The sequence below is a fragment of the Danio rerio genome, chromosome 21 (genome assembly GCF_052040795.2).
Source record: "Danio rerio strain M-AB ecotype USA chromosome 21, GRCz13ab, whole genome shotgun sequence".
NCBI lineage: Eukaryota > Metazoa > Chordata > Actinopteri > Cypriniformes > Danionidae > Danio > Danio rerio.
In genome coordinates, this window is record NC_141041.1 from 18,618,726 (window position 1) to 18,645,849 (window position 27,124).

The 27,124-nt window shown below is 35.7% G+C and overlaps 1 long non-coding RNA gene across 3 annotated transcripts in view; it reads left to right on the plus strand.

Moving 5' to 3' along the window:
* LOC137490590 (uncharacterized) overlaps positions 1-27,124 on the plus strand; it is a 67,367-nt gene that overhangs the window by 31,242 nt on the left and 9,001 nt on the right. For 2 of the 3 annotated variants that reach the window (XR_015520196.1, XR_015520195.1), the window contains 2 exons: positions 3,401-3,531; positions 3,764-4,270. This is a non-coding gene — a long non-coding RNA (uncharacterized LOC137490590). Of the gene's footprint in view, positions 1-3,400; positions 3,532-3,763; positions 4,271-27,124 lie in introns of those variants that run through there. The other variant, XR_015520197.1, reaches the window with a different exon arrangement.

The following is a 27,124-nucleotide window of genomic DNA, read 5'->3' on the forward strand; positions in this document are numbered from 1 at the left end:
AAGATGTCTCTGTTGGTGGGTCTACACACTTTGGCGTGAATAATGAGAGGAGATTTTAGTAAACATGTGAAGCATCAATATGATTAGGTGGAGTCAAACAGCATAAAGGTTGGAACTTAATTGTCTTCCAAATATAGCACGGGATGTTAGATATCATGGGACTTTCTGGATTACTCGTGGCATATTAGATTACTAAGTCCGCCTCTGTGTTTTTGAAATATTTTGTTTTGCTGTTTTAACTATGCAAATGAGATGAAGACATCTGCTCAGACACAGGCAACAGCCTTTCGTCTGGGCTTTGCATCATAACCTTCTGTTGAAGTGGTTAAGTATTTGTACAGAAATGTATACATTACATTGATCTGAAGAGACGGTAACAAACATTCTGTTTTGCTGTTAATGCTGCTCTTTTTGTACTTTCTATTCATCAAAGGATTCAGAATTTCAACTCAATAAAATCTTTAATTCTACAATTTGCTTTTACAATGTAGATTGTGTCAAAGCAGATTAACATAGAAATTCTAGTAAATTGAAACTGGGTCAGTCCAGTTTTCAGAGTGGAAATTCAGTTTAGTTCCATTCAGTGTGGTTTAATTTTCACTGCACTGACACCTGTGGTTTTTACCTTTTACCATGTTACCATACAATTTAATTATAAGCATAATTAAGATGGCAGTTTAGGTAAACTTTACTAGTATAATTAGCATTACTTAGAGTACAGTTTTCAGTGCTAGTGATACTAGCATCACTAGCATTCCTTAGAGTACAGTTTTAAGTGAGTTAACATAATTTTATTGACCTATGTAAATGTGAATCAATATAAGCAAGAATTACTTTTACTACATTAATAAATAATACTTGATATAAATTTAAGATGACTTAATTAACCTGAGTAAATGTGACTCAGTACAAGTAAGAATTACTTTTTCTACATTAGTAAATAGTACTGAATGTGAAGGTATGATGCGAAGGCAACAAGTTTGCTTAAGTCAATGAAGAAACCTAACAAACTACTTTTCACAGTGTGGGAGTGCTATCACGGTGGCATAGTGGGTAGCACGATCTCCTCACAGCAAGAAGGTCACTGGTTCAAGCCCTGGCTGGGTCAGTTGGCATTTCTGTGTGGAGTTTGCATGTTCTCCCCATATTCACTTGAGTTTCCTCAGGTTGCTCTGGTTTCCCTACAGTCTAAAGACATGCGGTATACTGTAGGTGAATTGAATAAGCTAAATTGGCCGTAGGGTATGTGTGTAAATGCAAGAGTGTATGGGTGTTTCCCAGTGTTGGGTTGCGGCTGGATAGGCATCCGCTGTGTAAAACATATGTTGGATAATTTGGCAGTTTATTCCATGATCCCTGATTAGTAAAGGGACTAAGCCGAAAAGAAAATTAATGTATAAAAGAATGAGCAAATCCACTGAAGAGCAAATCCATCGATGTGCAGCTCCTCAAGTTCTAAACCAAGCAAGCCAGTGGGAACTTCACCAATTGACAAAAGTAAAAGGAAAAAAACATTATTATTATTATTATTATTATTATTGGAAATATTTATCATATTAATGTTTAACAGTGATATTAACAAAAATGTTTCTTGAGCACCTAAATATCATGTGACACGGAAGACTGAAATAATGGCTGCTGAAAATTCAGTGGTGCCATAACTTATTAATTATATAATAGTTATTTATTTAAGTAAATTATTTATTAAAATAGTTATTTTAAAATGCTATTTTAGTAAATTAGACTGTTATTTACTGTTTTTGTGATAAATAAGCACAGTCTTGTGTTTATGTGCATAATAGACTCAAATTATAGACAAATAGTAATACAGTTAAAATCAGAATTATTAAACCCCCTTTTAATTTTTTTTTCTTTTTAAAATATTTTTCTAATAATGTTTAACAGAGCAAGGAAAATTTTATATGTCAATTATACAGTTATATGCCTGATAATAATTTTTCTTTTGGAGAAAGTCTTATTTGTTTTATTTTGGCTAGAATACAAGCAGTTTTTAATTTTTTAAAAACCATTTTAAGGTCAAAATTGTCTACAGAACAAACCATCGTTATACAATAACTTGCCTAATAATTACCCTAACCTGCCCAGTTAACATAGTTAAGCCATTAAATGTTACTTCAAGCTGTATAAAAGTGTCTTGAAAAATATCCAGTAAAATATTATTTACTGTTATCATGGCAAAGATATTTTGACCCATTTTAAGGTCAATATTATTTGCCCCTTTAAGCTATATGTTTTTTCGATCTACAGATCAAACCATCATTATACAATAACTTACCTAATTACCCTATCCTGCCTAGTTAACCTAATTAACCCAGTTAAGCCTTTAAATGTCACGTTAAACTGTATAGAAGTGAAGAAGATATCTAGTGAAATTTTATTTACTGTCATCATGGCAAAGAAAAAATGAATCAGTTATTAGAAATGAGTTTTTAAAACTGTGTTGAAAAAATGTGTTGAAAAAATTCTTCTTTAAGTTAAACAGAAATTGGGGAAAAAAATAAACAGGTAGACCAATAATTCTGACTTCAACTGTAGGAAAAATTATCTTACTAATCCCATAGTTTTGAATGGTAATATAGGTAAGATTACTTTTCTGTAAGAACAACAGAAAAGAAAACATAATTAAATCACTAACAGTGTTTTATCAGTAGTAGTTTCAAAGAGAGACAGAGACATCTGATCTGTGGCAGTATAGTGAGTGTCTTTGCCATTTTTAAAGTTTCGTAGCATTTTTAATCAATGGTAGACTTTGCTGCATCGGAGGAAACATGTCAAATAAAATTCCAAATTACATTTTTGGACGTTGATAACTGACATCAAAGCTTTGTCTCCTTCGAAAAGCACCCGCTGATCAAATCCGTTTGGCAGCATATAACATTAGGAACATCGTCATTTCATATTCTAAGCCTGTGAAAAGTGTGTTTGCCAGAGTGAGAGTATAGTCAATCTGGATGCATGTATTCACTTTTATCAGGGCCTCTTTGTTTGGCTCATTGCTCTCGCTTTCTGTATTAATGAGTGTGTTTTGCTCTGTGCATTTGCTGCTGTTTGGATTTGTTTGTCTCAGTTTGTTAAGGGTTTAAAAAGCTCGAAATAGCTCCCCCACTTCCCCCTCAACCAAATATGGCCAAACACACTGCCAACCAGGATATTGTTTTTCCTGAAGACTGTTCCAGCTCATGAGAACTTGTTTCCACACCTCAAAGCATTTGCTAAGGCCTGCTAATTGACTGTAACACCTGATGTTGGCTTGAGAGCCGGCAAGCGTCAACTCGGACAGTGTACATGCAATTATTGTGACTAACATGGCTAACACTGGTCACAACTGGTGTCTTAGCATTTAATGAGTTCTCTCTTTGCAAAATTGTGTCCCGCTTAGCATCCTCAGCTGAGAGTAAACAGACTTAAGAGGTCCTGAAGGAGGCCAGAGACTTTACACTTCCACGGGGAGGCAAGAATAACGTAGCGAGAAAACCCGCTGGGGCTGCTGATGAAATAATAATGTGTCGGGTAAGAACACGAAGCTGAAATTTGCACATGAAAATCTGCTGCTTGAAAATCTTTGTGTCTTCTATACCGCCTATGACGATTCTTGGTGAAAAGTTAACATGCAAATAGACCCCCCATGTCTTCTCTCCTTTGAGAGCAGTAGGCCCATTGTCTGGGTTGTGTTATTGTTTATTTTGTTTATTTCTAAAACAATTAAAGTAGTTGATTATACATTTCATAATTTGTCTTTCAGGAGAACTACGCTAATGTAGTCTGTTTGAAGATGCTCAGAAGACGGGATCCCCAGTGAAAGGAAGGTACACTCTTTTGGCACTAAAAGGATAGTAGTAAATCTCATGGAGTGGCTAATTCTGAATGCATGTCAGTGTTTATGTTTCATTCAAACTAATATGTTCTGATTTTCTTCAATGATTTCGTACTAAATATGTACCAACAATATGGACCAAATCAATAATTTGTCTTGACTTTAAAGGGCCATGAAACCCTCCTTGTCTCAGGGTGTTTTCACACCTCTAGTTTTAAAAAAGACAGGAAAGTGGGTGAGTCCAGCTTTGTTTAGGTGGGAGGGTCAAGTGGTGAAAGAGGAAAAGGTTTGCATGAAAAGGGGAGTTTTATTACGCGCACAACAGCTAATTTTCACACTGGCAACACAAACACAGACGCAGGGGAGATCGACAGTGATTTGAAGAGCAGCATTTGCAGCATTTACACAGCAGATCTTGTTGGTCAATTCCGATTTTGTGACTGTATCTGATTTTTTTTTTGCTGACCTCCTTACATCATCTATTAAACGTGACCCGTATCCTATTGATTGCATTTACACAGCACAAGGCAAAGGCACATTGACCAGGAAAAAAAGAGTGGGTGCTCACTGTCAGCTTATAATAAAAGAGTGCTCTTTTCTCTGTTTCTGTATTTAATCTGCTCACAGGGTTACTTTTTTCAACAAGTTGTTGACTATATGTAAACTAAGTTGTTTACTATAGTTTATGACAGAAAAGTTCTCATTTGGCCATCGCCTTTTAATCGAGGCATTTTTAAACCTGTAGGCATCTTAATGTAATGTCCATGGTGTGATTTATGCATATGACATATGCCACAGTTTTATATTAGTTTATATTGGTTACGTGGTGGATGTTGTGCTCTCTCTCTTGCTAACATGCTTAAATATGTGTGCTATATGACAATATAAAAGCTTTTTTAGTCCTCGAGTATGAGATTTAGGTTTGGGACTCTGCTGAAGTCTGTTCTGAAATGAAAGCGTCAGAGTTTATATCATTCGCTGCAGTTTTTAATGATGCGCGACTTGCATTGACAGGTAAAAATCTGATCTACCTGTTTACACTGCAGATACAAGGGCACAGATCCGATTTATATCAGATAAATTTCCACATATGAACAAGTCCTGAATCTGAATTGAGTAAATCAGAATCCATGTGTTTTTTTTTCCTGATTACATGTACATGGGCCATGTCTATTCTTTGCCACATGACAGAAAAAACTCGTAATTGATTCACGTGAACCATGCAGTGTAAATGCAGCCTTACAGTGGATCTGAGAGCTTTGTAGAAGTGGAAGATATTAAGTCCATTATATTGTAGTGAAATTACTGTAAACTTAGTAACTAAATCATTTTGGCTAAGGTATGTCTTTAAAAAACCAAAAGAGTACTGCTGACGATACTAACTTTGCCATCTAAATAAACATAAACAAAGAACATTGATCACACACTTACCAAATCCGTAGAGACAGGACAATTAACACCAACTGGAACCGCATCTTTTTTTAAGAGAGTGAGAAATTCGAAATTCGGATTTCTCCATTTCCAGATTCGAAAAGCTTTTGGGTAAAAAATGATTATTATAAACATATTTTTGTTGCATGTTAGCAGACCACTGTAATCCAACTCCTTGGATGCAAGCTCGCTCTCGTAACAGAGAAATTGAAACAAAAACTTCGTTGTGGCATATTTATAAATGCAACACTAATGACCCATGTCTCCGAACAGTAGTTCTTCTACTTGTTTGATATACGGTTGACAAAAACGTCTCTCTGAACACTGTAACAGGTAGCTATGTCATGCATATTATTGAAATTGCATCTCATTCACATTAGAGCACTCTAATTGTTTCTAGCCAAGTCTTTCTCATGAATTAATGCTGAAAACTCAATGATGTCACTTTGTACCAGCCTGTACAGACAGCCAATCTCAATGCTGGAATTTACACAATGATCTCATCATTGTGAAGTTTCTTCAAAATTTATTTTCAAAACCGGAAGAACTAAATAAATGTGTCCTAATAATGTTTATATATATATATATAAATATTTTTTTTTTTTTTAATATATTTATATATATATATATATATATATATATATATATATATATATATATATATATATATATATATATATATATATATGACTGTTAACGTCTCAAAAAACGTGTATATCTAGAGAGTATATCTACTCAGCATCTGATAAACTTAAAGTAAAATAGAAACAAGCTTGTGTGATTTCATTTTAAACTAAATTCAACCAAAACAAAAGTTAATTTGGAGTCTGAAGTAAGGGTCTTTACTTTCTTCTTTGGAACCTAAATGATATATTTTGCAGAATGTTTCAAATGACTTCTGTCAAATGAAAATTGGTCAGTCAGAATAATTTCTTCAAGTAAACTTGTGACTTAGTTCAAACCATTTCATGAGCAAATTTCTGTCAAATTCAAAGGTTTACATACATTTCCATGCAATCAAATGCATGCTCCTGCATTGCAGTTATGCATATGCATATGCAGTTATTCCTGCCGAGACGTATAACAGGTTGGAGAGTTTTCTTCTACACTGACTTCAAGTGGAATTAATGTTCTGTTGACATCAGAGAAGCAATACAATATTGTTGTTGCCTTCTTTTGACCAATCAGCATCTTCTATTCGCACTCAAAGCTCTCGTTCACCTTTTGCTGTTTATTTAATGCCCTTTCACCCAACACGGTCCCCTCTCTGTTCTTTTTGCTGTCCTCGAATGTCAACCTGCCTTCCCAGTGCATTCTGAGGCCTTTCACTATGAAAGAGATATGAGAATGAAACCAGTGGAGAGAGAGAGTGAGAGAGAGAGAGAGAGAGAGACAGAGACATGTCAGCTTGCGCCCTCAGTCACGGCCGGTTAGTTAAAGCAAATGCCGTTGGCCTCCTGAGAGAACGCAGGCCGGCCGAGGGTGCCAATCACAGCTGTACCCAGGGCTTTCCTGTGTTCCGTTCGCCGCAAGCTACTTTTTATTAATTTAATAAACATCCCACAGAGAGCAGTGAGCTACAGCCACCGACAGCAGCGCTGCTCAGGTCCTAATGAGAGGAGCTTACTTTAACCCCACACACATAAGGAAGACGACGCCAGCAAACGTACACACAAAACCTTTGACAGACACAAACAGACTCTTTAACATCTCGTACATTGATGTGGTGTGGGCCAGCATGCGCTCAGTCTTATTTATTTATCTAATACCTCACTCATTAGTATTCTGGTATTGGCAGACATTTTGCAGGGGCCAACAGAGAACACCTTGCAGTCTGAAAAATAATGATGATCTTAGTTTAAAAGCGGCTTCTCACGGCCCTAGACGGCTCAGCGTGGACGAAAATGGCAACGGGAGTCATTAAAAGCGCCCTTTTCCTCTCAGCTTATGAGTTTACGCAAAGCAACACGGTAAAAAAAAAAACAGTCTAACCATTTCCATAATGCCTGGATAACGGGGACAAGAGACTCCAGATGTCAAACACTGGAAAGTGTAAATTCCCCCGTAATCGAAATTTCACTTCGTTTGCCTTCATTTCTCTCCCTCTCTAAGTTCCCTCCTGTTCCCTACCCTCTTTATTCCGTACCGCTACACATATTCATGAATTCATGTTTGTGATGAAAACTTATGCGGATTGAGGGGGGGGGGAAACAAACATAAAGTGTATTTTGACGAGGATCTGCCTCGTTTCGGTGCCAGAGAGCTGCACCAGCTTCGCTCCTCAGGGACTCGCCAGGACGGTAGACCCTCATTCCGTATTTCTCTTTCTCTTTTCTCCTACCCCCCTCCATTCAGCTCTCTCTCTCTCCATCCTCTACCTTGGCCCCCCTTGCTTTTTCCCCCTCTGTCAAAGTCAGTTACAGACGGAAGATCTCTCCTTCTTAAATAATTCACAGGTTGATTAATAGACTCACAAGGGTATAATTAGACAGGGGAGAGACAGTGGCTAGTGTAACCAGTACAGTGCTTAGGGGAATTAGAGAGTGGGATTAATAAGGAAACTGAGAATACAGCGAGTGTTGAGAAAATGTGTTGGTGGTTCAGGTTGGAGTTGGAAATGGGGGAAAAAGGGTGGGGGGAGGATGTGTGCTGTATGAAGCACTTTCACCAGGAGCAGAGAGCCAACGTTTGTTTGATGTGGAAATTGGACAGTTTGAATCCGTCTCATTTAATTTTTCACAAGTTACAGGGACCCCCTTGGTATAGCACACTTTTCTAAAGGAAGTAAAATTAATTTGACTTTCCTTTTTCGCAGGCCCTTTCTTTTTTTTTTTCGTGGCCCCTTTCTGAAATGTCTTTTTTTTCCCCACCCTCCCCTCTCTTTTCCTTTTTATTTGCACTCAAAGATCTATAGGAGGAAGCGGAGCTGCTATCATCAGCAAATAAACTCAGTGGCGTCGCCTCTAAAACGGGATTGGGCTACTTTCGCATTCTGAAAGGGACGAGTTTTGTTGTGCGAGATTGGCATTCGTTGCGAAAATCCGCCAGACAGATCTCTGCTTCAAATGTAAACAGCTTCTTATCCCTTCGCCTGCGCAGACCAAATCAGAAATGAAACAAAACGTATCAACGCGGAATCCAAAAACACATTTCAGAGACGTTTCTGTTCACCCTTCAGCGAAGACTTATGGGACTTCACTTATGATGCGGCAGATTATTTTGCTGTCTTACCTCTTGTCTTTTGTTTCTCATTTGAAAGATGCATTTGTGAAATGTATTCTCTGCCCTGTCCCATGTGTGCGTTTTCAATGGAAGACAGCTAAATCCTTAGCGTGGTCTGAATGGGTCCCCCAAACAGAGCTGGTTGTATTCATCTGCTTCTTTTCTTTCTCTCCCTCGTTTCTTCCATCTGTCTCCTCCAGATGTTTTCTTCCATCCTCACTATGCATCTGATCTGTCGGTGAAGAAAAGGCAACATGACAGCGCTGTTTGCACAAGCTCATCCTGTGCCATTTCATCCTGCGCTGCTAGACATGAATGCAATGAGCCCCCAGGTGATACGAGTGGGAGACTCATTTGATTCAGTTTACCTCTTAAAATTAGAATAGCTTGATTTTACTTAATTTGCATTATTTGTTTCAACTTCATTTGCATTGTTCTGTTCTTTCCTTGGAAACGCAGCTATAGAAAAACACAGTTTCGTAGTATCAATGCTAGGGATAGCAACTTGTATAATGTAGCTTCTAAATATTTTAAGCTGATCAAAAATTAAAGTAGCTACACTGAAAATGTAGTTTGCTACAGTAGTAGTAGTCTACTTACAGTAAAACATTTAAAATGGGATATTTGAGACTGCATATAAGAACACTGAAATAATAGCATTAAGTGCCTGCCCCGGTCTCTAAAATGACACGTTCCCTTGAAATGTATTGATTTAAATCTACCCTTTGGTTATTTATACATTTAAATTTATTTTACATAGCAAATGCATATTTTTTGTTGTTTAATATTTTAGAAGCGTATGTTTTAGTCAACAAAAATAATTTGATGAGTAGCTTAAAATAATACAGTGGCAATGGGATTTACGCACAGCTTGAGTTTTAAAGCCAATGATAAACTTCCGGTAAAGGATTATGTGACTTTTTTTCAATTTCACAAGTTTGTTTTTACAGCATCGTTGTTGTAATTTAATTACAATACATTCGGTTAAATAGACTTAAGTATTTATGTAGTTGTTTAAGCCAAAAACAAGCTGAAAGACTGTTGTAACCTCTAGCGCCGTCAGTTGCACCAGGCCAGCACAAAATCTCCATTGGAAATACTAGGGTAAAACTGACTGTCATATTTTAAAGACATGGGGGGAGGGGGTTACAACATGGGGGGTCCGCCCTGAGACTCATTTTAAGTCGTATATCTAACAGGCAGTGAAGATTGCTGATTTTTTAAAAGAAATCAGACTTGTAATCGCCTGGCCAAAAAATAAAAGTCTGTGTGCACATAGCCCATTCATTAAAGATTTATTTTATATTCAGTGCAGTTTTCAGTTTAATATTCATATATTATACACTGTACATGTAGTATTTTACAATATGACATATTTTATATTTAGTTTTAGTTTTAAATACATTTTAACTATAATAATATTTATCATTTAAGGGATTTATCTGCCACAAAAAAAGCAATTTTATTATTATACTGAACTGACTAACTTTAAAAAACTAAAAAGCTTTTTATTAACTGCAAATACAGGGACAGGATTTATTATATATATTTCAAACTGCACAAATGCAAATAACTCAAACTGTTGATCCGAGCAAACCGGTTTACTAAAAAATATTCAAGCTTTATAATGTTACCAAACATTGTTTTTCTCCACCTTTTTTGCAGTTGATAAATTACAGTAGCTTTTAGATTTGTGTAAATGTTTGTGTAGATTTGGGCAAACCCTATGACTGTAACAATTAAGCTTTAGGTAGAACCAACTGGAATGAAACAGACTATGCAATGCTGTATACTGTATAAAGTGCTGTTTTTCAGAATGCATTGAATTATTACATCAGATTTTGTCACTAAACTATACTAAACTGAGCATAATAATACATTTACACAAAACTAAAAAGCTTTTTATGAACTGCAAATAAAAGGACAGCTTTTAAAAATGCAAATCACTCAATCTCTTGATCTGAGCAAACCAATTCACTAGAATTATTCAAGCTATATACAATTGAGGTCAGAATTATTAGCCCCCCTTAATTATTAGCCCCCTTGTTTACTCCAAAGCGTTACTACAACGCATTTCATAATATAATAGCTTTAATAACTCATTTATGATAACTGATTTATTTTATCTTTGCTATGATGACAGTAAATATTATTTTAATACTTATTTTTATTTTCTATACAGCTTAAAGTGTCATTTAAAGGCTTAACAAGGTTAACTAGGCAGGTTAGGGTAATTATAGGCAAGTTATTGTATAACGATGGTTTGTTCTGCAGACTATCGAAAAAACAAAAGCTTAAAGGGGCTAATAATATTGATCTTAATATGTTTTTTAAAAAATTAAAAACTGCTTTTATTCTAGCTGAAACAAATCTCCAGAAGAAAAAATATTATCAGACATACTGTGCAATTTTTTTTGCCCTGTTTAACGCAATTTGGGAAATATTTAAAAAAAAAAATGGAAAAGGGGTTTAATAATTCGACTTCAACTGTATATTTCCTAATAATTAGGAAATAAATAATCCACCTTTTTCTGCAGTTAATAAATTACAGTAGGTTTTAGATTTGTGTAAATGTATGTCTATCCTATGACTCTAATGAAGTAAAAACTTCAGGTAGAACCAACTTGAGTCAGACTACCTAATACTGTATAAGCAAGCACTTATTTTCCAGAATGCATTGGATTATTACATAAGATTTTGCCACTAAACGTTGTGTTAGTGTTATATAATTTATCATTAAAATATGTTTAAGACTATTGTCACTTGTAGTTAATCTACAGTAATTGAGTTAGTTCTGCTGTCTCTACCAGCCTAAAGGGGGAGCCAGTGTTCCCAGCAGTGTTGGTTTATTTATCTATCCGGGATGGCATTAAAGCACTGTACACCTGATAAAGGGGGTGTCATGAGGCCTCTGACAGCCTCAGAGGCTGCTGAGTTTTTTGCGATTTGGTTGCGGCGCCGCCAGAACAAGGAGAGCCTGTGGCAACTTTGAAGTTTTGACAGACGAAGGTCTCTGAACATCCCTTAATCTTGCCTTTGCTCAGACAGTACACACGGCAAGTTCACGCTGTTTGCTTTCTGCTTCTTAATGACACAAACCATTCACCCGCCGCACATCACAACATTTCATCTACCTTAATGCAAGCTGGCTGATTTCTTCAGACGCCGAAGCCCCCTTAACTCTCTCAGAAACTAGCCGTCTCCGAAGAGCGTGTGGGAAGACGCGGCTTTCCGCTGTGTGGCGATGAGCTCTCGCGTGTCGTGTGGGCCTTTTTGATCGTACCTGAGTGTTTTTGTTAGCATGCTGCAAGAAACTGCCTGGTGTGATGTGCTGAAAATCAGATCAATAGCTAGCAACTGTAAACGGATGGCTCTGTCAGAACGGATTGTCCTGAAGCAGACATTGACGAGAGACAGGCTGTGCGCTTAACATGCCTTCATCAATCCAACTTCGTTTGGCCCGCAAAATACAAGTAGAGGTAAAAAGGGAAAAATGAGCCTTCTGTTCACGAGCAGAACTTTGTTTTTCTTGTTATCATGTTTAGGGTTATGGATTTGAACAAAGTATAACTGATGTGTTAATCTTTTGATGCGCAACTCATCCAACACTATTTGTGATACAGACAAATTCATTCATTTTCCTTCGACTTAGTTACTTTATTCATCAGGGGTTGCCACAGCTGAATGAACTGCCAACTTATCCAACATATGTTTTACACAGTGGATGCCCTTCTAGCTGCAACCCAGCTGGGAAACATCCATACGCACTCATTCAAACACGTACACTACAGCCAATTTAGTTTATTCAATTCATCTATACCGCATGACTGTGGGGGAAACCGAAGCACCTGGAGGAAACCCACGCGAACATGAGGAGAACATGCAAACTCCACACAGAAACGGCAACTGACCCTGGTGGGGCTCGAAAAAGTGACCTTCTTGCTGTAAGGCGACAACACTACCTACTGCACCACCGCGTCGCCAAAAATTAGAATAGATTAACTTATTTTATGTAAAGTTAAAGAAATATTAAAAATGTCATGACGTATTGATAATAACATGTTACCATTTTTTATTAGATTTTACAATATTACAGTTTTTACTGTATTTTTTTAATCAATGGTAGTGAAAAGTTATATTGAAACACGCACACACACACACACACACACAAAAACACACAAAAAACAATAATAAATCAACAATAATTAAAATCCATTGTACCAAGTTGTCTTTGATTGAATGGTCAAAATAAAGACTATTTTACCCTACTTTAAGGAATATTTTCTTTTGTGTTTTTAAAGAAAGTCAGTCATATTTGTTAAGGATGAGTAAAAAATTGCAGAGTTTTTATTTATTTTTTTTCTTTTACAGTTGCACTTTATTTTAATATAAATCCTTGTAGTACCTTAATTTACTAATACTTCTTCATGCAAGCACACTATAACAACATATACTGTAAGTGTACACACTGTAAATAAAGTACAACCACTTTAAAACTGGTTGTATAGCTTTGCCAACACTTGTTAGATCAGTTTCCGAACTTATTTAGCAACTTCCAAGCAATTATGATCTGTCCTATAGCCACACTTTCTATCTCTCCCACCTTCTGTTCTCCATCACCCTCTCTTCTGTTTTTGTTTGTGGCAATTGGAGGGCCAAATGGAAAAGCTGGATTGTCTGCCATAGTAAGTAAAGTGGAGTGTAGTGGCACAGTGCAGGTGGGCAGGAGAGGGCGCAGAGGTTAATTACTCTATTACTGGGTGGCTCAGGCAGGAGCTGTTTAAACAGGACCCAGTCAGCAGGGGATTAGGCCTCATTACTCCAGCTAAAGCTATGCCGTGGACCCTTCCCCCTGCCCCACACTGCCTCGGGTTTAGACGTGCCAGAGAATATTCATACTTACCCCGGGGGAGAAAGAGAGAGCGAGTTCGGAAGTGTTGAAAGGCCTGACACAAACATGGAGAGTGGATGAAAGGCAGAAGGAAGGAGAGGTTGAAAGTAGGAAGTGGAAAGAATCAAAGGGAGAGAGAGAAAGATAGTGAGAGAGAGAGAGAGAGAGAGAGAGAGAGAGAGAGAGTGAGTGAGTGAAGGCAGAGCATCACGATTGTAAATCTTGGCTTAACTTCTCTAGATCTGTGGCATCAACCACCTGAGCTGAGCAATGCAACAATTATCCTTCCAATACCCACACGGGCAGATTAACATCTCCACTCCGATTACACCCTGACCTGCTCGCTCTCCTCTCTTCCTCTGCTCTCGGCCCACGGGTGTCTGATGGCACGGGCTGATAGCCGCGCTCCTCTCGAAGAACGTTGTGTGAACTGAAATGGGGTCGAGATTGTGTGCGTGAACTGGACTTGTTGGTCAGTGCGTCGGTGAACCGCGTTTGTGAGGCTTTGGATCAAGCTGGATTGTTAATGGATCTGCTTTGTCTGATAGCATGAGCTCTTTATGGGATAGTTTGTTATTTATTTATTAGTTTATTATAATTTGTTGGACAAGTTCTTTGTGATATTCGTAAAATAGCAAGACACATTCTTCCTACTAAAGCTTCAAGTTGTGTAAAAAACAGATTTTTCAGAGTCGTAAATGAAACAAGATTAGTTAACATTTTACTAGAATAGTTTAAACTGTATTTTGTTGGACGCCATTTGAAAATTCTGTTATTAATTACTCACCTTCCTGCTAGGCATGGGCCGGTAAAAGTTTCTGAAAAATATCAGTTTTACGGTATCATGGTATTGTGATTACTGCTCTAAAATATTATTTAATAATCCAATTTTTTAGTTACAATAAATCCAATTATATATCAAATATTATTTTTTAATGTCTTTATGAAAAAAACTTTTATTTTAGGAAATATTTTTATTATTTTTAACAGTAAACATGTCAGGCTAAATAATTAAAATAAATCATTGACTTCTGTTATCTTCATTCATATCAAAAACACAGATTTTCCTACAAAAAAACCTTTACATATAACTTAGGAACGGTGTAACAGGAAATTTTTACGGTTTCAATACCTTGACTTTTCCAAACCGCTGTAAAACTTGAAACCTTGTTATCGTCACATGCCTACTTCCTGCTGCACCAATTTCCTGAGACTTTCATTCATCTTTTGAGAACAAATGAAGATATTTTCGATAAAATCATCGTCCACAGCAACATTACTGAGATGTTTAAAGTCCAGAAAAGTAACTAAAAACATTGTCAAAACATTTCATGTTACTTCAGTGGTTGAACTTTAATAATATGAAGCACCAAGAAGACTTTTGCATGCCCATAAATTGTAAAAAATTCACACATCCATTTCAAAATACCGATAAATTATGACATCATTACCCAGAAATGACCTCTAAACAGCTGCACTTGTATTTGTAAGCATTTGATTACATAACAAACTCTGTGGATGGATAAGTATCGTGAACAACTTCGATTAAAATATATAGAGGAACAGTTTCGCTTATCGAGATGTACATAATACAGTATGTGTGTGTGCTGGCGCTCACCTGAAGAAAGCATGAGCTTGAAGGTAAATAAACTGGTTTATCATGAGCATTTTATCAATATTTTTTTGTACAGTTGGCATTAAGAAGGAACACAGAAACATTATCCGACTAACATCTAGCAGCTAAAAATATTAGTCTGGAAAAATATTCAAAGGCTTTTATTTTCATAAACAGTGCGGATGTGAATGTGTCTGAATGTTCTGATTGGCTGGAGTTGACATCTCACATTAGCGTGTTCTATTCGTAAACATGCTCTTTCCGTCAATTTTTCTTCTGCGTTTACAAAACACTGAATTTCGGCAAATTACCGGTAATCTTAAAACTTCTCTTTTCAGAAAATTGCCTGAACAAATTTACCGGTATTTTAAAAAAGGGTCTGCTCACACATACAGACCTGACCTAAAAATTGCTGGTAATTTTCCGGAAAGGTCTATATGTGTGAAAGGGGCTTATATTTCCTGCTTCAGTTCAGGGTGTGAATTTACTACTGGCAGTACGGCCGATGTTGACAGTGTTGGGCACAACATGTTCCTTTAAAAGAGTAATTAGTTATAGTTACTAGTTACTTCTTACAATAGTAACTGAGTTAGCAACACTAATCTACACTATTTTAATATTGTTGTGGGACAATGTGAGAGACAACCATCAAATTCAACATATCTTTATAAATATTATCATATAGTTGCAAAATAAAACACAATAGATCAGCGGTTCCCAACTGAGGGGTCCTGGCTCACAAGGGGGCCTCAATAAGCTCTGTGGGGGGTCACGTCATATTTTTTAACATTTTTTAGTAGTGGACAATTTGGAGAACTATAGTTCTATTCCATTTTCTTGAAGCAAAAAGTACTTTATCCAACCACAGTGTATTATCTGCGGCAACGTTTTTGCAGATGATTCATCCCCAATACCATGACAAGCCCAGAGCCTTTTTTGCAAAATAATTGACACACCCCCAAAATGAGATGAGAGACGTTACAGCTACGGACAAGAAACCTTGTAAGAAAATGGCAGCTAGGCCCAATTTAAAGGCCAAAGGCTTAAGTTTTTTTTTTTTAGATACAAATGGCCTACTGATGTTTGGCTTTTATATTTTACTTTAGCCTATTATTTGTGCATAAACATATTTAGATTTAGTGATAAACATACCGCTTTTGAAAACAACATTTTTTGTCATCCAAATTTTTTTATGAGCGACAATATCATTAAATGTTACCTTAGAATATTTTCTGGGGGAAAAGGGGGTCTCAGGCAAAAAAAGGTTGGGAAACACTGCAATAGATGGTTTAGAACTTTTTAGGAAAAGTAGTGCTTCTTTATCCAGTTTGCAAACGCTACCTTTGAACTTGGATTTGCCATCGTTCTGACTCCTGGTTGTTAGTGTGTTTGACTGACTGTGTGTGTGCTTGTGTGTAAACACCTGCACTACTGTGCCCCTGATTGGCAAATGATGTAAACGTACTTTATCTACTGTAAGCCAATCATCACATTATTAATTGCATCACATTCACAAGCATACCAATCATCATCACTGGTTGGTCATGTGTCCCGCCCCAACCCCAAACACACACACACACACACACACAAACACACACACACACACACACACACCCACCCCAGGAGAAAGAGATGTCCTATTGCTAAGAGAGACGCTGCTAGCATGAAAACCGCTTCAGCGTTCTCTATTATACTAATGCACATTGTATTGTCAGTAACGGCATTGGTGTTGTAATGGAGAAAACAGTAATTCATTTGATTACTCGCTTCTGAATATCACCGTAATAGTATCGTTAACACCGTTTATTTATAGTGCCGTTATTCCCATCACTGGTTGCTGAACTTAAATTGCAATATGTCTTACTAGTAAACTAGTACTAGTATTAGTAGATGTGCACCATGACCTGTTGTGGAAGATAAGACAAAAGGTTACACTTTACAATAAGGTTAGTTAATGCATTTACTAACATGTACTAATCATGAACAACACTTGTACAGCATTTATTAATCATAACTGAACATTTACTAATGCATTATGAACATTCAAGTCCATGCTTGTTAACATTAGTTAATGCCCTATGTGTTAACAAACTAACAATGAACAACTATTTTCTTTAACTTCTGTTTATTAACATGAATAAATACTGTAGTAAATGTATTGTTCAATGTTTGTTCATGTTAGTAAATACATTAACTAATGAACCTTATTTTAAAGTGTGACCAGACAAAATCACATTGAATATTTTGACAGTTTTTGTTCATTTTCTGGACTTCAATCTTTTCAGGACCATCACGGTCTACAGAGGATGTGAGAGCCCTCGAATTTCATCCAAACTATCATAATTTGTGTTTCAGAGAAATTCAGAGAAACCTACAGTATAGCATTATCAGGTTTGTGAACCTGTTAAGCCAGCTCACAAATCACACAATCAATTAATTTGCAAATTGGAGAGATCTAGTTGTATTAGTCCAGCGAGTTCTCAGTTAACAGCTCAATGTTTCATATGATCTGGTCAAAGCAAGTCTCCAGTTAATGACTCGCTGATTCAAATGGTCTAGTCTGAGTCTCCAGTTGATAACTCACTGATTTAAAGGATTCAAACAAATGCTGAATTTTATGATTTATGATATATTTGGGTTTTGAAGTAAGTCTGTGCTGCGTTTGAATTGCTTTAAAGTGAACATGTTCATATTTGCATACATAGTTGGTTTTATTCAAAAACATAAATGTTAAATTGACAATTTATGGATTTTCCCCACCACTGAAGCACATGATAGATACAAAACTAATATGGAGCGTTCTTCTTAAAATATTTGATGTTGCATAATTTGTCAGCACACACACTAACACACATTTAGTTTATTGGTATTTGTTATAAGCTAGTCACACATGAATTAGCCCTTAATTTTTAGTATAGTTTTTAGTATCAGTGCATGACAGAGCAAGTTGTTTTATTAGCAGTTTTTATATTAAATCAATGTTTTACTGCCTGATTTTTAGTATCTGCTTATGAAACTTACTTTATGAAATTAACTTTAATTAAATTTAGGATTGTTTTTGCAGCACAAATCATGAGTTTAACATGAGCATCACATTCCCTTTAATGGTGTCTGTACTCACCTTGCATGTGCAATACAGCTCACGTGCATTTGTATGTACACACACACACCGGCCCATATAAAGTTGCAATGCCTGATGACCCGACCCGGGCACTGTACAGGACGACACTGTATACAGCATGAACACTATACGTCATGTGTGAGTATATAGCACAACATGCTAATGGTGCATTAGGTAAACATTTCCATTCCACTTCATCCACACATTAGGTTTATTTATTTATTTATTTATTTTGCCTACATGGCTTCTGGACACACATAAAATACATTGCATAAAATGTCTGGACATTGGATAACATTTTTTAACTTTTGGGGCAGTAAACTAACTACACAACTCAAAATCAACCTGAATGGTCATTGTTATTTTTAAAGTATAGCATAAGAGCAAAAAACTTTAATTATACAGCTGAAGTCAGAATTATTAACCCCCCCCCCCCCCCCCGTTTATTTTTCCCCCAATTTTTGTTTAACGGAAAAGAGTTTTTCAACACATTTATAAAAATAATAGTTTTAATAACTCATTTCTAATAACTGATTTATTCTATCTTTGACATGATGACAGTAAATATTATTTTACGAGATACTTTTCAAGATACTTCTATGCAGTTTAAAGTGACATTTAAAGCTTTAACTAGGTTAATTAGGTCAACTAGGCAGGTTATTGTATAACAATGATTTGTTCTGTAGACTATCAAAAAAAAAAAAAAAAAACCTTAAAGAGGCTAATCATTTTGACCTTAAAATGGTTTATAAAAAAAATTTAAAACTGCTTTTCTTCTAGTCATAGTAACACAAATAAGACTTTCTCTTGAGGAAAAAATATTATGAGACATAATGTGAATATTTCCTTGCTTTGTTAAACATAATTTGGGAAATATTTGAAAAAAGAAAATTCAACTGTATATATTTTATGACTTAGTTTCAGTAATATTATATTTTGCCAAATATAGTTAGATATGTTTGCAATACTTTGTAGAAAGATTTACTTATTCCATGATTTATATTTTAATGTCGCAGTATGTCTGGAAAAAATATAAATACATTTTTAATTATAAAACAAAATTGACTAAGCTGGCATATAGCAATTAATATGTTATATTGTAATTCCATAAATTCATATAGACATTTTTGATGATTGCTTATGATGCAAAATCAAAAACGTACCTGTGATTTCCTTGTCTTTTTCCTCATATTCTAACAGATGTTTCAAGACTACATCTGCATCTTCATTACACTACTAATATATAATACATTAGACTTATTTTCAGTCATTTTGTGGTTCTGATTAAATGATCTATAGAAGCTTGTTGATTTTGAAATCCCAGTGAACAAAATGCAAATATACGATGGCAGAGAGAGTTTAACATGCTGCAATTTAAGAAAAACACCAGCAAATTAAAAAGATCTGCAAATAATCACAATGCATATATGTAAGAAAAAATGGGCTGCATTTTTTCCACCATGCAAACATATAAATGAAATGCTCTACATTTTCTCACAATACATAGAACAGAACAGAAAAGAACACAATGGAAATGTTTCAAAAGGACCCAGAAACGTGACGGATGCCGCTGTATCGTGACTAATGCTCAGTGAAGTTGTAGGTGATCTTTGAGTTTTTTGTTTGTTTATTTTAATATCCAGATTCCTGTGTCTTTAGTATTTATTAGCCTAAATAACCATAACCTAAATAGTTGGGTCTCTGGTTTTAGAGTCTTCTTGAAACATTTTCCGTTTTTGTAAAAAGTTTGCATTTTGAGAAAATCCAGCGTGTTTTATTAATATTTTGTGTTGCATGAAAATGCAGCGTGTTTTTTTTTTTAAATGTGTTTGTGTTGGGACGATTTGCAGCATGTGTTTTGTCAAACTAATGAAGATCTTTCCTCAATTTGCTGGCAATTTTTGCAGTTGCACTTGTTTTCTTAAATTGCAGCAAGATAAGCTCTCTCAGCCACCGAACAAACGAAGACCAGAAACTAGAAGCTGCAAAAGTGACTATTCTGAATGAAAATCATAAGTCAAATACATAAAAAAAGCACCCATCTCATACTTGGTTTGGCAGAGATTTGAAAAGAGCAAACATGTTTGTTTTGTAATATTATTGGAATACATTTTATGCACACACACTCACATTTCAGTGGAGAGGAGATAGTCAAACACTGCTAATAAATACAATTAGATACGAGAAAAAATGCTTCATTTTGAGAGACGCCAGCCCTTCAATACATGTGATTTAGCTGAAATCCTGGACAGAGCCACCATTATATAATTGAGGAAAAAATCAATGTAAGCAGCTAGACGTGGCCGCTGTGCGCAGGGTTGCATCCATATTGAAAGTGTGTGAGATCGATCGGTGTCTGGGATCAGCTTAGCTTCACTACCCTAATCACACACCGTGCTGGTCGATGCCGGAGCCTGAGCTATTGGCACTCACAGCATATGTTAACATTAGTTTTTCTCTGCCTGTTTAAGAGCCGCACCTGAGATCTTGGCCATTTACTGGCAAAAAAAAAACAAGGATTATATTAAAGATTGCCTGAGGTGTGAGGGAGATTCTCTGCCCCGCTGGTTGAGGACGTTTGAGTGGGCATCGGAGGAGAGAAAAGAAACACAGGATATTTATTTTATTGACGTTCTGCTGTAGAAACAGAAAGATTTAGCGGGGCTCGACTGTTAAAATTCCCTCAGAGCTTTTTGCGTGCACATACACATACAAAAATACAGGCCATTCCTCTAAGATGGATGAAAAGCAGTCAGTCAATACGAGGGCTGATTTGCACTGGAATAAAACTTAGCTGGGAAGTCAGATAAATCTATAGGTTTAATCTGAACACATTCGAAACTCAGAAATTTTCATGTCCTGAGGTGTTTATATCGGTTTAGATCATTGGTAGAGATTTTCATATCTTTAAGCTTTGTGCGTCCATTTAAAAAGTGTTACACTGAGTATCTTAACGAACAAAAAATAAATAAATAAATAAATAACAATAATAAAAATAAATCCTTTAAGTAAATTGTAAAACATCAAACATTTTCCCCCACTTTATATTTGCCAAAAATAAAATCAGATTTACTTTTTTAATAAACAGTAGCATAAACTGTATGTTAGTCAAAAACAAATTTGCTTATTGTTTTATTAATAAATTTGAGGATCTTTTTTCAATCGTCAGTTTCTAAACCACAAAAATCCTACATTTTGTACAGAGCTCGGAAATTTGTCATGGTGAGATGCAGTCGGCCATGTTTGTGGACAAACGCAGGAGCGCACAATGTAAACCAATGGAAATCGTAACAAAACAAAAAATCGACCATTTTATATAGTTGAAATCAGAATTATTATTATTATTATTCTATTTTTTCAACACATTTCTAAACATAATTCATTCATTCATTTTCTTACTTGCTTAGTCCCTTTATTATCCTTAACTTATCCAGCAAGTTTTTACGCAGCGGATGCCCTTCCAGCCGCAACCCATCTCTGGGAAACATCCACACACACACTTATACACTACAGAAAATTTACCAATTCACCTGTACCGCATGTCTTTGGGCTGTGGGGGAAACCGGAGCACCAGGAGGAATACCACGCAAAGGCAGGGAGAACATGCAAACTCCACACAGAAACGCCTTTTTTTCTAGATATTTTTAAGACACTTCTATACAGCTTAAAGTTACATTAAAAGGCTTAACTAGGTTAACGATGGTTTGTTCTGTAGACTATCGAAAAAAATATATAGCTAAATGGGGCTAACAATTTTGACCTTTAAATGTTTTTAAAAAATCAATAACTGCTTTTATTCTATAAATAATAAAACAAATAATACTTTCTTGTTTACTGTTGGAAAAAATTTTATAAGAGTTGTATAGCATGTCTGGCATTACAAATATTTACTTTTTAATGGTCCATGCACTGAAGGTGGCTGAATCCTGTTGTAGATAGTAAGTTAATACCACACTAAAAGGGTTTTACAGTAGCCAAATATTTAATTCAATTTACATAGAATCAACACAATGTTAACATGTTGATGTCAATTTCATTAGCATATTTCAACCGATTCTTTGAGGCAAATTTTTATTGCAGTTTGATGTTTTTTAAAAAGTCACCCAAAGAGGCCCCAACGATTGGTGCTTGTGGATAAATTTGATAAATTTAAGTTCTATTTTGCAACGATAAAAATGCTTCATGTTTTTGTGTGTATGTAAATAAAAGAAGTTGTAAGAAAAACATTAAAAAATAGCCAAAACAGAAAAAGAGTTCAACATTTAAAACAAATATACTTTAAAAGCCTTGCCAACAGAATGAAAGTTCTGAAAGTATGCATGTTTTCTGGCTAATATTTTTGTATCTGTTGTAAAATAGAATAATTAAAAGAAATGTAAAAATAAAATGCACCTATTGCCAAAATCATTTGATACAGACAAAATAAAAATAAGTGGCGAGGCAGTGGAGCAGTAGGTAGTGCTGTTGCCTCACAGCAAGAAGTTCGCTGGGTCGCTGGTTTGAACCTCTGCTCAGTTTGCGTTTCTGTGTGGAGTTTGCATGTTCTCCCTGCCTTCGTGTGGGTTTCCTCCGGGTGCTCTGATTTCCCCCGCATTCCAAAGACATGCAGTAAAAGGTGAATTGGGTAGGCTAAATTGTCCATAGTGGATGAGTGTGTGTAAATGTTTCCCAGAGATGGGTTGCGGCTGGATGGGTATCCGCTGCGTAAAAACTTGCTGGATAAGTTGACGGTTCATTCCGCTGTGACGAACCCGGATTAATAAAGGGACTAAGCCGACAAGATGACAAAATATTCTCTTTAAAATACAAATATATATATATTTATTTATTTTTTTATATGCTTTTCTTACTTAGATTTTCTTGTCTTGTTTCTAGTCCTAAGATCTAAATGTTCTTAAGTCCAGAAGCATTTTCCAGACTAGCAAAAAAATGTGTCAAAATTAAGCCAATGGCAAAATTAAAATGAAGCAGATTAAACAAAAAATTGTGCCAATGGGTAGAAAAAATAATCTTGTTTTGCCTTTTAACAGCAATTTTATTTTGTTTACCCCACTTGCAGATTATTTTGCTTGCTTTAAAGAAAAACATGACATATTATTTCGTAAAACAAGATTTAAATTATCTTACAGGAATTTTTAAAGAATGTTTAGATGTTTGAACTAGAAACAAGATAAAACAAAATGTAGGAAAATAATTGTGTTGTGGTTCAGAAATTGATTGCATTGCAAAAAAGTGCACAGATTTATTAATGACTTTCCTTTTTACCAACATGCACTGATAAATCAAGTACAGCAAAGTAAAGTAAATTATATCATCCTCTACTCACCATCCACTTGTTTCAAACATGTTTGAGCTTCTTTCTGTTACTGAACACAAAATGACACATGTTGGAAAATGGTAGCCACTGATTACATTGTGTTTATTCCCTAAAATGGATGTCAATGGCTACCAGTTTCCAAATTTCTCTTTTAAGTTCAGTAGCAGAAAGAAACTCAACAAACTGGGACACCTTGAGTGTGAGTAAACTGACATTTTGTCTGAAATACCCCCATCAAACATAGATATGCTGATATTTATTTTAATAAAAATCTAAAATCCCAGCGCTTATTATTATTTTTTGGAATTTGTTTTTAAAATAACAATTTAGTTATGGCAGAAAATAGTATTTTGCAAAAATATGAAAAAAAATAAAAGGGCTCCTCACCTTAAATTTGTTTCAAATAATTTTGTTTAAAAAAATCGTGACTGAATTGAAAGATTAGAGTTGTGAATTGTATCAAATCGAGAGTCAGGTGAATCACTACATCACTACTCCTAATTATAAAGTTATACAGTTAATTCACATATCATGATTATTTCAAATATACCCTTGTAAACAACAATAGAGGACATAGAGCAGATTCTGTTCTTGTTTTTTGGCATGTGGCTGTTTGTCATGAGAAGACGAGAAGGTTTGTTTGAACTTCTGTCAAGCCATGGCTTATTGTCATGTGCGATCACTGTGTTATTACGGTCATGTCTTGGTTGTGCATTTAAAAATGGAACTTCCTGTGTTTTATTTTCATGGCTTGTAGCATTCGCTGTTGATGGTTCTCTCTAAACCAGTAGCTTTCAGTTGCCAGTCTTTAATATTTTGGTGTCATTTCGTTGTGGTAAATGAAGGTACCCTTTGGAAAAGGTTAAAAAAAAAAGTGATATGGTATGGTGGAAACAGAAAAACATGTGTACCATACACTCTCAGAAATAAAGATACAGGAGCTGTAACTGGGGCTATACGTTTTCAAAAGGGACATATTTGTTCTTAGAGGGTCCATAACGGTACCTCAATGGTACTTTTTAGGTATTTTGGGCATTAATATGCACTTTTGAGGTACCACTGTGGACTCTTGGGTACAAAAAATGTATCTTTTTAAAAGATACTGCCTCAGTGACAGCTCCTGTACCTTTATTTCTGAGAGTGTAGCATATTGTACTGAACCATACCTTACTGCTTTTAGTAGAAACAGGGATAAGTTCTATAACATGGGATTGTTCATTCAGTGTACACTGTAAGAAAATTCTGCGTTCCACACAGTTCCTTCATGGTGTCACACTCCCAGCATAAATCTCCCTTAAAAATGTAATTCATTCAAACACTGTGATATTTAATTAACCACCATTTGGAAAGTTTCTTATTTGATAGTACGTTCTTCTGTTTTTGATCAGACAAATCTGCACTCTTGAGGGAGATGCATCTAGAATCTTAACTTCCTGCGGACCCTCAATTCTGCATCCGTGCATATTAGGAGCATTTTAAGCATGCAATGAAGAAGAGATCATAGAGTGCTTCCATATTAATCGCCCTTTGGAATGGCCCAATTATGCTATTAATGGGCCCCGGCGTGAGAGCTAATGGCTGGAGACCTTCTTTTTTTTTGCATAGCATTAGCTTAATTGAGCTGCAGATTGAGGCCTAGTGTGACTAGCAGGTCAAGCTAATGTTACCGCCGGTCCAGCAGAAGACCTTTAACTGACAGCTATATTAATTAACAGCTATCCAGTTACACAGGCTTTAAAAGAGATGAATTAGTAACATGTTTGGTGAAGCAGCATATTGGTCTTTCAGAGGGCAACACTGGATAGCAAAGCCTACTTTAAAGCTGCTAAAATATGTAAAAAGTGCAAAGGATCGCTTGGTGGTTGATGGAGTTTATGGGTTTTAACGGCACAAGCAGGAATATTTTATGTCATCTATAGCGCTGAATCTAAACAAACAAGTTTCTAATTTTGGAATAAGTCAGCGTTTTACAGTAGAAAAGTCCTCCTACTTATGGAAAGTCCAGCTGCATCTGAAAGTAGGCTGAACGAAGCAGGTCAGGCAGGAAGCTCTTTTGTTATGTAAAGAGCTGCTATTTGATCCTCCCGCAGGAAAAAAAGGAAAAGAAAAGGGAGCCGTTCAGATAAACTTGCCTCATCAGATAATTGAAGATGCCTTCGCTCCAGTTTCTCTCTTTTGCATAAATGTCTGATCAGTTTTCAGAGGCTGATAACGGCAGGCCTGTCCCTCCGCTCGCTCCTCTGGAGTTCTGCGCTCCGCCGGGGTGTGGATGAGCTAAGAAAACATTTGCAGGATGATCTCTCTGATCTTCAGTATGTATAGATAACATATTCCATTGTGTGGTTTTTGTTCTGTCATTGGAAATCTCCAGTCTCGCTCAGCGCTTATGATTTTTATGCTTTTGATGTGTGTGCGCCACATAAACTGGAAAATAGTATAAGTAAGCTGCACACTGAGAAGAGTCAAAGATCCATGTGAAAGCACGCAAAACACTTGTTACTGTATAAATTGGTGCAAGTTTGTTTTATATTTTTGAATGTTTTATGTATACCAAGGGTGTCCACAGGCTCTTAAAAAGTCTTAAAATGACAGATTTCTTCTAAAATCATTTTAAACATGTCAAAATTTAAATGTAAAATTACCAAAGCGCACTGATTAATCCCTAATAATCTGTCTCAATAAAACAAAAGTTATGTATGTTTTTTATATATACCAATATGGTGTAATTATATCCCTTACATTAATGTTTGTTTAAAAGTTTTCTATTCATTTTAGACAGACTGTTGTGCATAAATTTTGTTTAATATAGTAAATATTAACTAGATTTGTCTTGTTTTAATATGTTTAAAATATGTGGTTAGGAAATAAATCAATAAAAATTGTTTTGATAAGGCAGGTTAAATATTTTTCATTTGCCCAATGATGCTGTTAGGAAAACTCCTTAATATTTAGCCCTGTGTAAGGCTGAAATTTGCTTGATAATCATCTTAAAAGTCTTACATTTGACTGTAGAAACTAGCACACACACTGCGTCCATTAAACAGCTCAAGAATTGTTTTTCCCCCAATGTTTTTGTCTTTTTGGGGTCAAATATTAGATTTTCCATTCTTGTATCTGCATCAAAATAAATGTTTCAAATAACATTCTAAAACAATATAACTAAATATGGTGAAATAAATTTCCATTAGTACTTCTATACTGTAATAATAACATACTTATTCTGACCTGTACTTACTTTATTGCTGACAAATGAGTAAATCTTAGTGGTTTAAAGGATAGTTGCAAAGTATAAAGATTAAAAACAAACAATTTAATAAGGTCCGGAGAGGTTTTTCTTCAATGTTTAGCATATTAGCCATTTATTGGATACAAATGAACAATTTGATTTACAGAATTCTGTTATCCTCAATGTAATGCAAGAGTTACATTCAGGGGTGTGCAAGAGTTTTCATTTGCTGACTTGAACTTATATAGGCAGCTAATTAGCAGGTGGAGTTTAGTAAAACTAATCACTTGTCAATTATTCTCTGCTCCTCCACTGGCCACATCCATACATACGTCCTCTTTTTCTAAGAGTTCTCTGCCCAACATTAAAAGCCTAAGCTTTTCTCCACTGCACATATTCTGTGTTCAGTTTTAACACATTTCCGCTGACGTTTACATGCAGAGCTCAAGTTAATTTTAAACAACCT